Source organism: Pseudophryne corroboree, chromosome 2, assembly GCF_028390025.1.
Source record: "Pseudophryne corroboree isolate aPseCor3 chromosome 2, aPseCor3.hap2, whole genome shotgun sequence".
In the NCBI taxonomy this organism is placed as follows: domain Eukaryota; kingdom Metazoa; phylum Chordata; class Amphibia; order Anura; family Myobatrachidae; genus Pseudophryne; species Pseudophryne corroboree.
Window position 1 is genome coordinate 108,808,166 of NC_086445.1, and position 16,153 is coordinate 108,824,318.

A 16,153-nucleotide genomic window follows, 5' to 3' on the forward strand; every position below is an offset into this window, starting at 1 on the left:
TATATTATAATAATAATACAATTATGGATGGACGGACTGCCTGCCGACTGCCGACACAGAGGTAGCCACAGCCGTGAACTACCGCACTGTACACTGGTTGATAAAGAGATAGTAGTATACTCGTAACAACTAGTATGACACTATGACGACGGTATAAAGAATGGAAAAAAAACCACGGTTAGGTGGTATATATTATAATAATAATACAATTATGGATGGACGGACTGCCTGCCGACTGCCGACACAGAGGTAGCCACAGCCGTGAACTACCGCACTGTACACTGGTTGATAAAGAGATAGTAGTATACTCGTAACAACTAGTATGACACTATGACGACGGTATAAAGAATGGAAAAAAAACCACGGTTAGGTGGTATATATTATAATAATAATACAATTATGGATGGACGGACTGCCTGCCGACTGCCGACACAGAGGTAGCCACAGCCGTGAACTACCGCACTGTACACTGGTTGATAAAGAGATAGTAGTATACTCGTAACAACTAGTATGACACTATGACGACGGTATAAAGAATGGAAAAAAAACCACGGTTAGGTGGTATATATTATAATAATAATACAATTATGGATGGACGGACTGCCTGCCGACTGCCGACACAGAGGTAGCCACAGCCGTGAACTACCGCACTGTACACTGGTTGATAAAGAGATAGTAGTATACTCGTAACAACTAGTATGACACTATGACGACGGTATAAAGAATGAAAAAAAAACCACGGTTAGGTGGTATATATTATAATAATAATACAATTATGGATGGACGGACTGCCTGCCGACTGCCGACACAGAGGTAGCCACAGCCGTGAACTACCGCACTGTACACTGGTTGATAAAGAGATAGTAGTATACTCGTAACAACTAGTATGACACTATGACGACGGTATAAAGAATGGAAAAAAAACCACGGTTAGGTGGTATATATTATAATAATAATACAATTATGGATGGACGGACTGCCTGCCGACTGCCGACACAGAGGTAGCCACAGCCGTGAACTACCGCACTGTACACTGGTTGATAAAGAGATAGTAGTATACTCGTAACAACTAGTATGACACTATGACGACGGTATAAAGAATGGAAAAAAAACCACGGTTAGGTGGTATATATTATAATAATAATACAATTATGGATGGACGGACTGCCTGCCGACTGCCGACACAGAGGTAGCCACAGCCGTGAACTACCGCACTGTACACTGGTTGATAAAGAGATAGTAGTATACTCGTAACAACTAGTATGACACTATGACGACGGTATAAAGAATGGAAAAAAAACCACGGTTAGGTGGTATATATTATAATAATAATACAATTATGGATGGACGGACTGCCTGCCGACTGCCGACACAGAGGTAGCCACAGCCGTGAACTACCGCACTGTACACTGGTTGATAAAGAGATAGTAGTATACTCGTAACAACTAGTATGACACTATGACGACGGTATAAAGAATGGAAAAAAAACCACGGTTAGGTGGTATATATTATAATAATAATACAATTATGGATGGACGGACTGCCTGCCGACTGCCGACACAGAGGTAGCCACAGCCGTGAACTACCGCACTGTACACTGGTTGATAAAGAGATAGTAGTATACTCGTAACAACTAGTATGACACTATGACGACGGTATAAAGAATGGAAAAAAAACCACGGTTAGGTGGTATATATTATAATAATAATACAATTATGGATGGACGGACTGCCTGCCGACTGCCGACACAGAGGTAGCCACAGCCGTGAACTACCGCACTGTACACTGGTTGATAAAGAGATAGTAGTATACTCGTAACAACTAGTATGACACTATGACGGTATAAAGAAAGAAAAAAAAATACCACGGTTAGGTGGTATATATTGTAATACAATTATGGATGGACGGACTGCCTGCCGAGTTCCGACTGCCGACACAGAGGTAGCCACAGCCGTGAACTACCGCACTGTACTGTGTCTGCTGCTAATATAGACTGGTTGATAAAGAGATAGTATACAATACATACAACAATGAATATACTACTATACTGGTGGCCAGGCACTGTGGTCACCACTAGTCACACTGGCAGTGGCACTCCTGCAGCAAAAGTGTGCACTGTTTAATTTTAAATTAATATAATATTATGTACTCCTGGGGGCTCCTGCTATAACAACCTGCAGTGCTCCCCAGTCTCCCCCACAATTATTATAAGCTTTGCCTTTTATACATTGATGTGCAGCACACTGGGCTGAGCTGAGTGCACACAGACTGAGTCACACTGTGTGACTGGCTGCTGCTGTGTATCGTTTTTTTTCAGGCAGAGAACGGATATAGCAGAGAACGGATATATATTAAAATAAATAAAAGTTAACTAACAACAACTGCACTGGTCACTGTGGTAAACTCTGTCTGACTCTGCACAATCTCTCTCTCTCTTCTAATCTAATTTCTAATGGAGAGGACGCCAGCCACGTCCTCTCCCTATCAATCTCAATGCACGTGTGAAAATGGCGGCGACGCGCGGCTCCTTATATAGAATCCGAGTCTCGCGAGAATCCGACAGCGTCATGATGACGTTCGGGCGCGCTCGGGTTAACCGAGCAAGGCGGGAGGATCCGAGTCTGCTCGGACCCGTGAAAAAAACATGAAGTTCGTGCGGGTTCGGTTTCAGAGAAACCGAACCCGCTCATCTCTACTGAAAATGAGTGGAAATTATGGTTATTGAGGTTAATAATACTTTGGGATCAAAATGACCCCCAAATTCTATGATTTAAGCTGTTTTTTAGGGTTTTTTGAAAAAAACACCCGAATCCAAAACACACCCGAATCCGACAAAAAAAATTCGGTGAGGTTTTGCCAAAACGCGTTCGAACCCAAAACACGGCCGCGGAACCGAACCCAAAACCAAAACACAAAACCCGAAAAATTTCCGGTGCTCATCACTACTATTTAGGGGTCTCTTCTGCCGCACACATGCTCCTCCCTATGACCTCTGACATCTATTCTGCACTGCTGATTCGATCCCTAAATCCTGATGCTTGTCTAGGTATGTGGTGTTCTGCACTCCTCATTACACCCACTCTTTTCCATGTGTGTGTAGACTGGCAATGTGTTTTGTTTGTGTCAGTAGTCTTTTACTGACGTGTGTGTGTGTGTGTGTGTGTGTGTGTGTGTGTGTGTGTGTGTGTGTGTGTGTGTGTAGCATGGTACTGACCCCTGTGTGTGTATAGCCTGGCACTAACCTGTGTGTGTGTGTGTGTGTGTGTGTGTGTGTGTGTGCACGAGCGAAATGACACTGACCCCAGTGTGTTTGTGTGTGTGTGTGTGTATAGCCTAGCACTGACCCGTGTGTGTGTGTGTGTGTGTGTGTGTGTGTGTGTGTGTGTGTCTGTGTGTATAGCCTGGAACTGACCCCTGTGATTGTGTGGTGTGTGTGTAGTCTGGCACTAACTCGTGTGTGTGTGTTGGTGGGTAGGGGGGATGGCACTGATTCGTGTGTGTGTGTGTGTGTGTGTGTGTGTGTGTGTGTGTGTGTGCAGGCTGGCATTGACCCCTACGTGTGTGTGTGTGTGTGTGTGTGTGTGTGTGTGTGTGTGTGTGTGTGTGCGCGATACCACTGACCACTGTGTGGTGTGTGTATATGTATGTGTGTAGTCTGGCACTGACCCGTGTGTGTGTGTGTGTGTGTGTGTGTGTGTGTGTGTGTGTGTGTGTGTGTGTGTGTGTAGGCTGGCACTGTCCTGTGCGTGTGTGTAGGCTGGCACCAAGCGCCGCAATCAAGCCCGCACCCCCGCCGACTCCATGAGCCAGCTACACACCCGCCCGCGGCCGGGTCTGTCTGATGGGCACACAGCCAAAAACAGCGGCTCCTCCATGTTCAGCGCTGCATTCTGGGAGCGCAGCTTCATAGCAGGAAGGAAGAGCCTGCTGCTTCCTCTTGCTGCATGCATACCTGCCTTGCTTTGCCTGGAGTGGAGGATGAGTGAGAGAAACAGAATGAAGGGGGGGGGGGGGAATGCAGGCTGAGAGAGAGAATGAAGAAGGGGGGCAAATGCAAGCTGAGAGTCACAGAATGAAGGAGGGGTGGGGGTGAAGGCTGTGAGACGCTGGGGGGAGATGACGGTGTGGTTAAGAGTATCAGGGGGCAGCAGATGGTGTGGCTGAGAGATGCAGAGGGGGATATGATGGTGTGGCTAGGTTGACGCAGGGGGGAAGATAATGGTTTAGCTGAGGGACACGGGGTAGAAGGTGACACAGCTGGCATGAATCTGGTTGAACCTCTGTTGTATGACTATGACTTTGGTTATATGCCATTTCCTACACAAACAGGAATCTTACGGACCATGTGATTTCCTACATGAATACCGACTAAAGACGCTGTCTGACCAGGGAGGATACATTTCTTCAGAGGTTCCCCATTCTTCAGAGAAACCACCATAAAGGTAAGGTGCATACGGAATGTAAATAATGTTCCCAGAGTGACGAGAAATGGGGGGTGTCATGTAGATATGCCTCATTTTCACTGGCAATGCCCCTTTGTGGCACTGTACCACGCCCATTTTTTCGATGCACGCCTAGTACCACTAAGACGTTTTTTCTACTTGCACCACTGGGGGTTAGCAATGTTCCTGATACCCATAGTTATTGCAGTAATGTGCAGGCCGCTAGCGAGTGCTTGCATATACACACCTGTGATTATTAGCTTATCAATGCATTTTGGGCCTAATTCAGACCTGATCGCAAAAGGAAAATCTTTCTCTAATGGGCAAAACCATGTGCAGTGCAGGTGGGGCAGATATAACATGTACAGAGAGAGTTAAATTTGGGTGGGTTATATTGTTTCTGTGCAGGGTAAATACTGGCTGCTTTATTTTTACACTGCAATTTAGATTTCAATTTGAACACACCCCACCCAAATCTAACTCTCTCTGCACATGTTATATCTGCCCCACCTGCAGTGCACATGGTTTTGCTCATTAGAGAAAAAAATTGCTGTTGCGATCAGGTCTGAATTAGGCCCATTGTTAGCTGCGGGAGGCTGTGGCATGCTGAGATGCGGCAGTACCAGGATAATCTGCCTCCCGCTGCAAGAGTGTTACAGGACACATCTGTAAGTGCGAGTCTGCGAATGCATTTTTTTGTAATGAAACAGACTTTAGCATGAATGTGCATATCTGAAGGTGGCCATACATCAGAAAGATGAAGCGCGTGTGATCATCACTTGCGATTTCCCTTGAACTCCCCAGAAGCTCCCCAGCAGTCCTGGACTTACAATATCGTACACAAAAAACAAAAACATTACTAAGGGTTCCGTGTAGTGTGATATGGAAGGAGGTCCATGGGGGTGACACCATAAGTTACCATACCGGGTGACACCAACCCTAGTGACGCCTCTGGCCCTGCATGAAGCTTTCTTAAATCTCATATGAAGCAGAAACTAAGTAAAATGTGCTCTGTGACAGAACACTACCCTCCCAAAACCTTACCCTCCCAAGAAAGCTGCCTATAGTATTTAACCTGCACAGCTGGAACATATTTAATAATTACAGTATCCAAACCCAATAATTATAATTTATTCAGTGCATCAGCGCTTCACTTTTTCCACATTTTGTTATGTTACAGCCTTATTCCAAAATGGAATAAATTAATTTTTTCCCTCAAAATTCTATACACAATGGCCCTCATTCCGAGTTGATCGCTCGCTGCAGTTTTTCGCAGCACAACGATCAGGTTATTATTGCGCATGCGTATGCACCGCAATGCGCACACGCGTCATTCGGGTACAAACAGCATCGTTGCTGTGCAGAGCTTCTAGCAAAGAATCCATTTGCACAACCAATCGCAAGGATATTGACAGCAAGAAGGCGTGTGTGGGTGTCAACTGACCGTTTTCTGGGAGTGGTAGGGAAAGCACAGACGTGTCCAGGTGTTTACAGGGCGGGTGTCTGATGTCAATTCCGGGACCTGAGAGGCTGAAGTGATCGCAAGGGCTGAGTAAGTTCAGACCTGCTCTGACACTGCAAAAAACTTTTTCGTACCACTCGGCTGCACATGCGATTGCACACTTGCAAAGCGAAAAGACACTCCCCCTTGGGCGGCGACCATCTGATTGCTGCTCTGCAACAAATAGCTAGCGAGCGATCAACTCGGAATGAGAGCCAATACCCCATAATGACAATGTCAAAAAAGTTTTTTTGAGATTTTTGCAAATTTATTAAAAATAAAAAACAAAGAAATCACATGTACAAAAGTATTCACAACCTTTGCTCAATACTTTTTGATGCACCTTTGGGAGCAATTACAGAGTCAAGTCTTTTTGAATATGATGCCACAAGCTTGGCACACCTATCTTTGGGCAGTTTTGTCCATTCCTCTTTGCAGCACCTCTCAAGCTCCATCAGGTTGAATGGGAAGTGTCGGTGCACAGCCATTTTCAGATCTCTCCAGAGATCTTCAATCGGATTCAAGTCTGGGCTCTGGCTGTGCCACTCAAGGACATTCACAGACTTATCCTGAAGCTACTACTTTGATATCTTGGCTGTGTGCTTAGGGTCGTTGTCCTGCTGAAGATGAACTGTCGCCCCAGTCTGAGGTACATCTGTCTCTGTACATTGCTGCATTCAACTTTCCCTCTATCCTGACTAGTTTCCCAGTTCCTGCCGCTGAAAAACATCCCCACAGCATGAAGCTGCCACCACCATGCTTCGCTGTAGGGATGGTATTGGCCTGGTGATGAGCGGTGCCCGATTTTCTCCAAACATGATGCCTGGCATTCACGCCAAAGAGTTCAAGCTTTGTCTCGTCAGACCGGAGAATTTTGTTTCTCATGGCATGAGAGTCCTTCAGGTGCATTTTATCAAACTCAAGGCAGGCTGCCATGAGCTTTTTACTAAGGCGTGGCTTCCGTCTGACCGCTTTACCATACAGGCCTGATTGGTGGATTGCTGCAGAGATGGTTGTCCTTCTGGAAGGTTCTCCTCTCTCTGCAGAGGAATGCTGTAGTTCTGACAGAGTGACCATCGGGTTCTTGGACACCTTCCTGACTAGGGCCCTTCTCCTCCGGTCACTCAGTTTAGAGAGCTGGACAGCTCTAGAAAGAGTTCTGGTGGTTCCGAACGTCTTCCATTTATGGATGATGGAGGTCACTGTGCTCATTGGGACCTTTAAAGCAGCAGATATTTCTCTGTACTCTTCCCCGGATTTGTGCCTCGAGACAATACTGTCTCGGAGGTCTACAGACAATTCCTTTTACTTCATGCTTGGTTTGTGCTCAGACATGCACTGTTAAGTGTGGGACCTCATAGACAGGTGTGTGACTTTCCAAATCATGTAATTTACCACAAGTGTACTCCAATTAAGCTGTAGGAACATCTCATGGATGATCAGTGGAAACAGGATGCACCTGAGCTCAATTTTGAGCTTCATGACTAAGGTTGTGAATATTTACAGTATGTACATGTGATTTAATCATTTTTAATTTTTAATAAATTTGCAAAAATCTCACAAATACTTTTTCACATTGTCATTATGGGTATTGAGTGTAGAATTTTGAGGGAAAAAATTAATTTATTCCTTTTTAGAATAAGGCTCTAACATAACAAAATGTGGAAAAAGTGAAGCGCTGTGAATACTTTCCGGATGCACTGTATGTTTTTTATAGTTTGTCATAATTTCCAATTTCCTGCACTTTAACGCTACATGTAAATATCTTTTAAAAACATCTCAATTAAAAAAGAAAATTCAATTGATTACATTTCTAAAGTTATGCCAGACCTTTTGAATAAAACTAAAGCTTGTGAAAGTGTGAAGGTGTAATATTTGTTTACCTATGCACTTAATACTAATATTTTGATAGCTAATGGTACATTTCAGTAATCTCTTACCAGAACAAACACTGTCAATATCTCTAAGTAGCACACCTGCACCCAGTTTAGCACCAACCACTCCTCTACCCTGCGATCTTAGATTCCATAGTGGCCACACAAGAAGTGGTTATGTGGCACCCCCATCATAGCTTAAAGGAAAATGTGAAAAACACAAAATTAGTTTTCATTGATGTGAATGTAATATTTACTTACTACTTCATTGTTGTCTTGTGTTCTGTTGAGAAACAAATATTCATACAAAACATTGCAGACTCTGCAGAGACTAATGTTTATCTCAATATTCATTGAAATAATACGTGCATGTGGCACATATAAATACCACTTAACTTACCCGTGATGCATATGCACATGGGAGTGACTTATTGTGCCTGGCTGCAGCTAGTCACACCTGCGACTAGGCAATGCAATGCCTACGGGGCATCAGGTACGAATATGTGTGTGTCTGCATGTGCACACATCATGAATATTTAGTTGCACCCACAATGAACAAGGCAATCTGTATGTTTGGAATATATGTTGTCATTTTTAAAAAGCATTTAAAAGACTTTAGTACATGTGGGCAAATTACTGAAATGTTATTACTTACAGATGTTGAAGTAATTTAAATAACTGACGCTCAAATCTGCCTTCCACTCTCTGTGGTCACAAGGTCGCTCGTTAACAAGACCCTTGCTTGCTCACTGTCTATTACATAATCTGGGGGGGGAAGGATGTTGCTATGCCAGATTATGCAAAAGACAGCAGCAGAGCTGCCCCCAGATTTGACAAAACAGCAGAAATGAGATTTTAATAAACTAAAAGTATGTCCTATGTCCTCTAGTGGCTACATGTGCCTCATTACACTTATGCTCAGCAGGAATGGAGTAAGAAGACAGGAGCATATAGTTTAAATTAAATGATCAGATTAGATACAAAATTCAAATGACTTGCCCAGCAGCCATCCCTCTGGCATTTGTTCCACCTCAAATTACATGACAGGGATGAATTGCCAGTCACAGCACTCATCATTTTTTGTTTTCCATCACAAACAACCTGCACATTTATAGAATGGTTTTGCCTTTTAAATGACTGCTTGAAAAAAAATGGGCAGACTTGCACAGAAGTACTGCACCTCTGGAACTCAGAGGTTACTATATTTACCCATTAGTATCCTCAACAGAAAATAGCAACATGTTTCATGGTCTTCTGACCACTTGCTCGAGTTGAGGAAGAAAATATTCCATATCACGCTGACTGGCATCAGCATAGATAAATGAATGTTCAAATCTCCATAAGTATTCATTAAAGTATTGGAACTTCAATGCTGCACACCCAGATGTAAAGAGGACACTGCATTGCTGAGCAACCACTACCGGATAACAAAGATAAGATTGTCCAATGCCTACCTCTGACATTTGTATTGTGAGATTTATGTTCCACCATACACCTACACAACTGTACAATGGCATACACTATGATCTTGTTTTTGTTCCATTCATTCTATAACCATATTGCAGCAGGAAGAACATTATATTACACACCAATAAGGTTGAGAATTATTTTCTCCAGCCTCCTGTTGCATGGCTAAGGTCACTTCTTAAAGACACAACTTTCCTTACTCTCATACAAGGAGTTATTTGGAATGAAAGCTATGCTATTCTCACACGTGATGTGAAAGCACTATACAAACACATCCCCAAGAGTTGGGGATCAATGTGGCTGCAAATTGTCTTTGTCAAGATGACACCCTATTCATCCAACATCAAGATTTTCTCCTAGAAGCTATCCATTTTATTTTAACTCACGTTATTTTATTTTTAGTTACACATTTTACTTACAGGTGTTGGGGGCTGCCATGGGGACCAGATTTGCCCCAAACTATGCCAACCTATACATGGGGGAGTTTGAATCCAGCCATGTTGTATGGGGTTTCATGGAGTCTCTGCTCTTCTATGGTCATTTTACAGATGATTTATTTATTATTTGGGATGGGGATCTTTCTAGTTCTTTTTCTTTAAATTACAATTCTTTTAACCTTAGTTTATCTTACACTTATAGTAAGGAACTTGTGTACTTACATGATTTGACCTTACAAATTAAAGATAATATTATCACTTCTAATTATTCCAAAGAAGTTAAGTGTAACAATTATTTACATTTCAAAAGCTCCCATCATCTTCCGTGAAAGACAAACATAATTAAAAGGTCAATTTATACAACGCAATTGTAAAGTCCTAGGGACCTTTGAGGAGCAGGAGAAAAATAAGCTGTATGAATTCTATTGACATAGGTCATCCATCAGGGTTATTGGATAACTCTTATATTGAAGTTCTAAACATGGATACAAATTAGCCAAAATTTTGACTTTATTTCTATATACAATAGCTCTTTACTAGATTTAAAATGGAATTTCATAAGGAATTATCACATATTAAATATAATGCTATCCTAAAAGATAGTTTACCTAAGAAAATGATGACTGTTTATAGGAAAAATAAAGCAGTTAAAAATATTCTGCCAGACGGCAATTTGAAAAACATCTCCTCTCACCACGCAAATCTTGGATCAACTTGGCTTCCCTAAACCTTTGCGTTTAATATAAATGTGGGAGAAATACATCTATTACCTATAAGCATGTAGTTAATAAGATAAAAGTTGTTAAGATAGAAAACAATGATAAAATATTCAAATAAAACAGTTTATTAACTGTGATACCAAATTTGTAAGGTATTTACTGTTATGTGATTGTACAAATATAAGATATGTGGGTAGAACATTTAGGTGCTTACAGGAAAGATTTCTTGAACATAGAAGACACATTTTGAATAAGAATATGTTACACAGTGTCTCCAACACTTTGCTGAATTTCAAAGTTGTAGGCTTAGAATCAATTCCATCAGAAGAGGGGACAGATTCAGAATGCTGTAAGAAAAAAATAATACTGGATCTTTAATATGGACTGTTTATTTCCAGATGGATTACAGTATATGAACAATAGAACTTAATGCTGTCTCATGATGTCCCACACTGAAAAGCTAGGCGACATCTCCATAGCTTGCGCTACACTCCCTCGCTCGGTTGAGCAGGAGAAGCCAGCCATTCTACACTCTCAGTTCTGGACTGCACTATTCGTGGTTGTGCCACACTGCTGACCCCTGGAGAAAGGAGAAATTACACCAGCAACCAATGGATTCATTGGCAGCTTCTCTCATTATGGAGAATCCCACCATCCCCAGGGAGGGCATTCCAGTGTGTGACTGTTATCACTCGTAACAGCTGAGGACGGGCTCCTGTGTCTCACAATTGCAGGAGGCAAAGTGGAGCACACAGTCATTTCATCTATTCAGGAACATACCTTTTTTCAGCAAGGTAAAATCTGGGTCTCCTGCCGATTACCAACTGTGTTTGTGTTTCAGAGATTTAATCTGTTACAAGCCGCCGCTGCGGCTTGCCTCCTACCCAGGTCCTAGTTGTTGCTAGGCAACCGGCACACTGCATCTTCCGACCGCAGGGCCCGTCGGACCTGTTGACTGCGATCACCTAGCAGCCAGGATGCCAGCAACTATAGTTTGTGCAGCATCAGCTGCTTTGAATCTCCTCTAATTTAGACCTATGCATTCCAGCTCTCCTGACTGGTGAATCTCCCTGTTATAAGACAGCTAGGCCAGCTCCTGTTTATAGCTTATACCCTGGTGTAAGTTGCTGGTCTGTGTCCCAGGCTCCTGGACCCAGTACGTTTTCTGTGGATACTCTGCACTGTCCGGTGGGTATTCTGCCTGTCCGAAATCTTGACTGTCAACCTTGTCTGAACACTTGCCTGGCCTAGTATCTGTCTTGTTTAACGCCTAGCCTGTTCCCTTATTGTGTTTTCCCTCTGCTCAGACTGCAAGTATATTCCAACTGCACTGTGCTCTACATTCAAACTCACAGTGTCTCATCTGCACCTGCTGAGATTCAGATCCTAACCTGTCTGTTAACGCTTTGTGTTCCAGTCTTGTCTGTACATTTTGTATATTACTCCAGTCTATTATCCCGCGGTCTCCAGCCAATTGCATAAGCCTCTACTACCTGGGGTTTAAGACCTGGTGGCATCCTAAGTACTGGTGTGTATATTGTACACTAAAGGAACAACAGGCAGCTGTTGTAGGCAGAAGATCCTCTTAGTGGATCTAGGGGGTCAAACATAATTGTGCTGGAGTTACATAACACTTCTGCTGCTATTTAGGAATATTCCATCTATATAGGAACATACCTTTTTCTCTTACGTCCTAGAGGATGCTGGGTCCACATTAGTACCATGGGGTACAGACGGGTCCACCAGGAGCCATTGGCACTTTAAGAGTTTGAGAGTGTGGGTTGGCTCCTCCCTCTATGCCCCTCATACCAGACTCAGTTTAGAAAATGTGCCCGGAGGGGCCGGTCACAGCTAGGGGAGTTCTACAGAGCTTCATTAGTAAAGTTTTTTTTTAGCGTTTATTATTTTAGAGGGAGGCTGCTGGCAACAGCCTCCCTGCTTCATGGGATTAAGGGGGAGAGTAGTGTCCGCACTGCGGGGTCTGAGCCACTATCTCCGCTGACAGGACACTGAGCTCCTGAGGGGATAGATCGTTCCCCGCCACAGGGGATCGCACACCCCAGCAGCATCCCACCACCCCCTTACAGAGCTGAAGATCAGTGGCGAGTGAGTCACCTACCCTCTAACAAGCGGGGTGCCGGTGTGAAGATGGCGGAAACAGGGTAGGAGCGCAGTACTAACTGCACTCCGGAGGCTCAGCGGTACTTAGTGCGGCGCTGTGAGGGGCACCCTGAGCCAGCGCCTGAACCCTGCACTGGTCAGCAAGCCTGTCGGGGTCCGTGGATCTCAGCCAGCATTTTACCTCAGGCCAGTATAATCCTTGTGAAGAGCGGGAAGACAGCACCATTTTGGGGGCGGAGCTTCTCCTCAGAGCGGACCCAGCAGCGTTTCAGTGCCATTTTCCTGCCTGCATAGCGCTGTCCAGGAAGAGCAAGTCCCTCCACAACAACTCCAGTTATTTCTCACGGTACCAGGGGGTTGTAGAAGGGGGGGAGGCTGTATTAAGACTGTGTAACCTATTAAGGTGCACAGTCAGCGCTAGTAGGGGTCTCCCTTTACATTAAAAGCGCTGTGTGTGGGGTGGCTCCAATCTCTGTGTCTCTCTTGCCATTCTTGGGGGTGAAACTCTGTCTGTCCTCCCCTGTGGAGTGTCTGTGGTCTCCATTAAGCAATGTCCAGGGACTCTGTGTCATATGCTGCAGAGGATATGTCCTCTCAGGATGATCCCTTTCCATGTAATCAGGATTGCACTGGTTTAGCACAGATTCCAGCAAGGGAGCCTGAGTGGTTATCCTCTATCAAATCTATGATTTCTCAGATTTCAAATAGGGTTGCACAAAATGATTCTGCAACTCAGGCTTAACAGAACTCTATGGCAGTCTGACCCAGTTCTGGTACCTCAGGGCTCTCTGCTGTATATTGACATAAACGTGCTCTTGCACAGATCATGCAGGATGATACGGATACCGATTCTGACACTGCAGACGGTGACGGGGATGCGTTGCGGGGGACAGCATCTCTTGCTAAAGGGGTGCAGTTGATGATAAAGGCTATTAGAGATGTGTTGAATATTGCTGATACAACACCCGAGCAGGTTGAGGAGGCTTACTTCACTGAAAATAAGAAAGCCTCGCTAACCTTCCCTGCGTCAAAATAATTAAATGCTATTTTTGAAAAGGCTTGGGAAAAGTAAACCCGGATAAAAAATTCCAGATACCTAAAAGGGTTCTGGTGGCATTTCCTTTCCCGGTAGAGGATAGGAAAAAATGGGAAAACCCGCCTATTGTTGACGCGTCAGTATCCAGACTCTCAAAAAAGGTGGGTTTACCGGTTCGAGGATCTACCGCCTTGAGAGAGCCGGCTGATCGTAAAATTGATAATATGCTCAAATCCATGTACACGGCTTCTGGGGTAATACTACGCCCCACTATTGCCAGTGCTTCGATTGCCAAAGCTATAGTAAAGTGGTCAGGCACGTTACTTGAAGACTTGGATACTATAGAGAAATGTGATGTTGAATTGTTTTTACGTAACATTGAGGATTCGGCAGGATTTCAGGTAAAATCCATGAAGGACCTGGGTTCCATGGCTGCGGGGATTTCTTCCATGTCTGTATCAGCTCGTTGAAGACTGTGGTTGCGTCAGTGGTCTGCCGACGCGGAATCCAGAAGAAGTGTGGAGACCCTACCCTACACAGGTCAGGCTCTCTTTGGGGAAGCGTTAGATGCAGTGATGGGATTCAGCCGGTTCTCACCGGTTCCACAGAACCGATACCTAATGTTAGGTATGGTTCTGCGAACCGTTTGCTAATGAGCGCCGCCAGTTCCAGTAGCCGCGAGAACCGGAAGTCACCCGGCAACGCTGCACACAGTATCCCGGAGGGGAAGGAGAGCACGCGGTGGGACATGAAGACCCGGCTAGCCTGAATCAGAGACGCTACGCCCGTCACCCAGCGGCTCCGGGGATCCCGGCGTTCAATCAGCCCACAGCAGGAGTGTGGCACTCGATCCCAGTAAGGGATAAGCAGATGGAAAAACAGAGATAGGAACACCTCCTGTCCCACTTGGCCACATCTGAAGTAAGTGGACATAGGAATGGAGTGCTAGTAATGTACACCTATTAGCGGGTCTTAAACTTTACCACCCAGGCTAACGCAGCACCATCCCTGCATTACCCAGAGGTAGGACATGAACTACCATTACAGCAGGTGCATTGTGATTGGTAGCACAACCATTGTTGCATAGTTATTTGAATGTATTATTTGACTGATAAGCCTACACATTAGAGGCTTCCTTTTGACCATCAACACCATAAGGATAGTCTATTTGGCAGGATATACAGTTCCCTGGACATTGTTTGAGCCGTTTAGGCTATTGTTGGAATTTTTTTGCGTACCATATGATTTTATCCACAGGCTATATATTTTTTTTTTTACTTTGATTTGGTTTATTCCTAACCCAGGTTTAAATTAGGAAACAATGCACAAGATTGTTTTTCTTTGTATAACGATTTGATACATTTTTTTATTGGATACATAATATCATGTGTATTTTTACCCTGACTACATATTTCAGGAGATGAATTTTATTAAACGTGAATTTAACCATTTATGGTAACTGGCTGGGGGTATGTATGTAGTCCCTCTTTTCCCCCCTCTGCTAGTCCCACTTCCCCCCCTCTGCTAGTCCCACTTTTCCCCCCTCTGCTAGTCCCACTTTTCTGCCCTCTGCTAGTCCCACGTTTCCCCCCTCTGCTAGTCCCACTTTTCTGCCATGAATTATTAAACTACCTTTCGGTATAGTTTTTGGTATACTTAATGGACATTAGGACATAGAACCTGTTGCTAATTTAGTTGAATCCCACCACTGGTTAGATGTGTGGATCTCCACGGCTACGGCTGGTAAGTCACCCTTTCTTCCCTCAGCTACACCTGCTCCGAAGAAACCCTTTTCTTCAGCTACATCACAGCCCTTTCGGTCTACCAAGCCCAGAAAAGCCAAGCCATCTAACACCCTCTTTCGGGAGGTCGGCCCAAGTCCAAGAAAACCTGATTCAGGTACACCAAAGTCCTCCGCATGACGGTGGACTCCCCCCCCCCCCCCCCCCCACTGGAGGTGGGGCCGGTGGGAGCGAGACTCAGGCATTTCAGTCACGTCTGGGTGTCATCCGGCCTGGACCCTTGGATGAAAGATATTGTGTCTCAGGGGTACAAGCTGGAATTTCAAATTCTCCCTCCTCACCGATTTTTAAAATCTGGCTTACCAGCTCTGCTGGCGGACAGGACTGTCCTGCAAGAAGCCGTCCAGAAGTTGGTGGAGGCACATTGTGCCAGTAAACCTCATATGCAAAACAAAGGTTACTATTCAAACCTTTTCGTGGTACCGAAACAGGATGGTTCAGTCAGGCCCATTCTGAACTTAAAATCACTAAACCCCTTTCTGAAGGAGTTCAAGTTCAAAACGGAGTCTCTAAGGGCAGTCATACTGTATCAGGTCTGGAGGAGGGGGAATTCCTGGTATCCCTGGATATCAAGGATGCGTACCTCCACATTCTGATTTGGCTGCAGCATCAGGCTTACCTTCGATTCGCTCTGTTGGACTGTCATTTTCAGTTTCAGGCCCTGCCATTCGGCCTCTCCACAGCACCGAGGGTACTCACCAAGGTGATGGCGGAAATGATGATTCTCCTCCGCAGACAGGGGGTGAACATAATT

The 16,153-nt window shown here is 44.5% G+C and overlaps 1 long non-coding RNA gene across 2 annotated transcripts in view; it reads right to left on the reverse strand.

Moving 5' to 3' along the window:
- LOC135050551 (uncharacterized) overlaps positions 1–11,348 on the reverse strand; it is a 118,413-nt gene extending 107,065 nt beyond the window's left edge. The window contains exons 1-2 of one of the 2 annotated variants that reach the window (XR_010241657.1): positions 11,221–11,348; positions 7,884–8,014 (exon numbers count right to left, since the gene is read on the reverse strand). This is a non-coding gene — a long non-coding RNA (uncharacterized LOC135050551). The remainder of the gene's footprint in view (positions 1–7,883; positions 8,015–11,220) is intronic. The other variant, XR_010241658.1, reaches the window with a different exon arrangement.
- Positions 11,349–16,153: the final 4,805 nt, after the last annotated feature.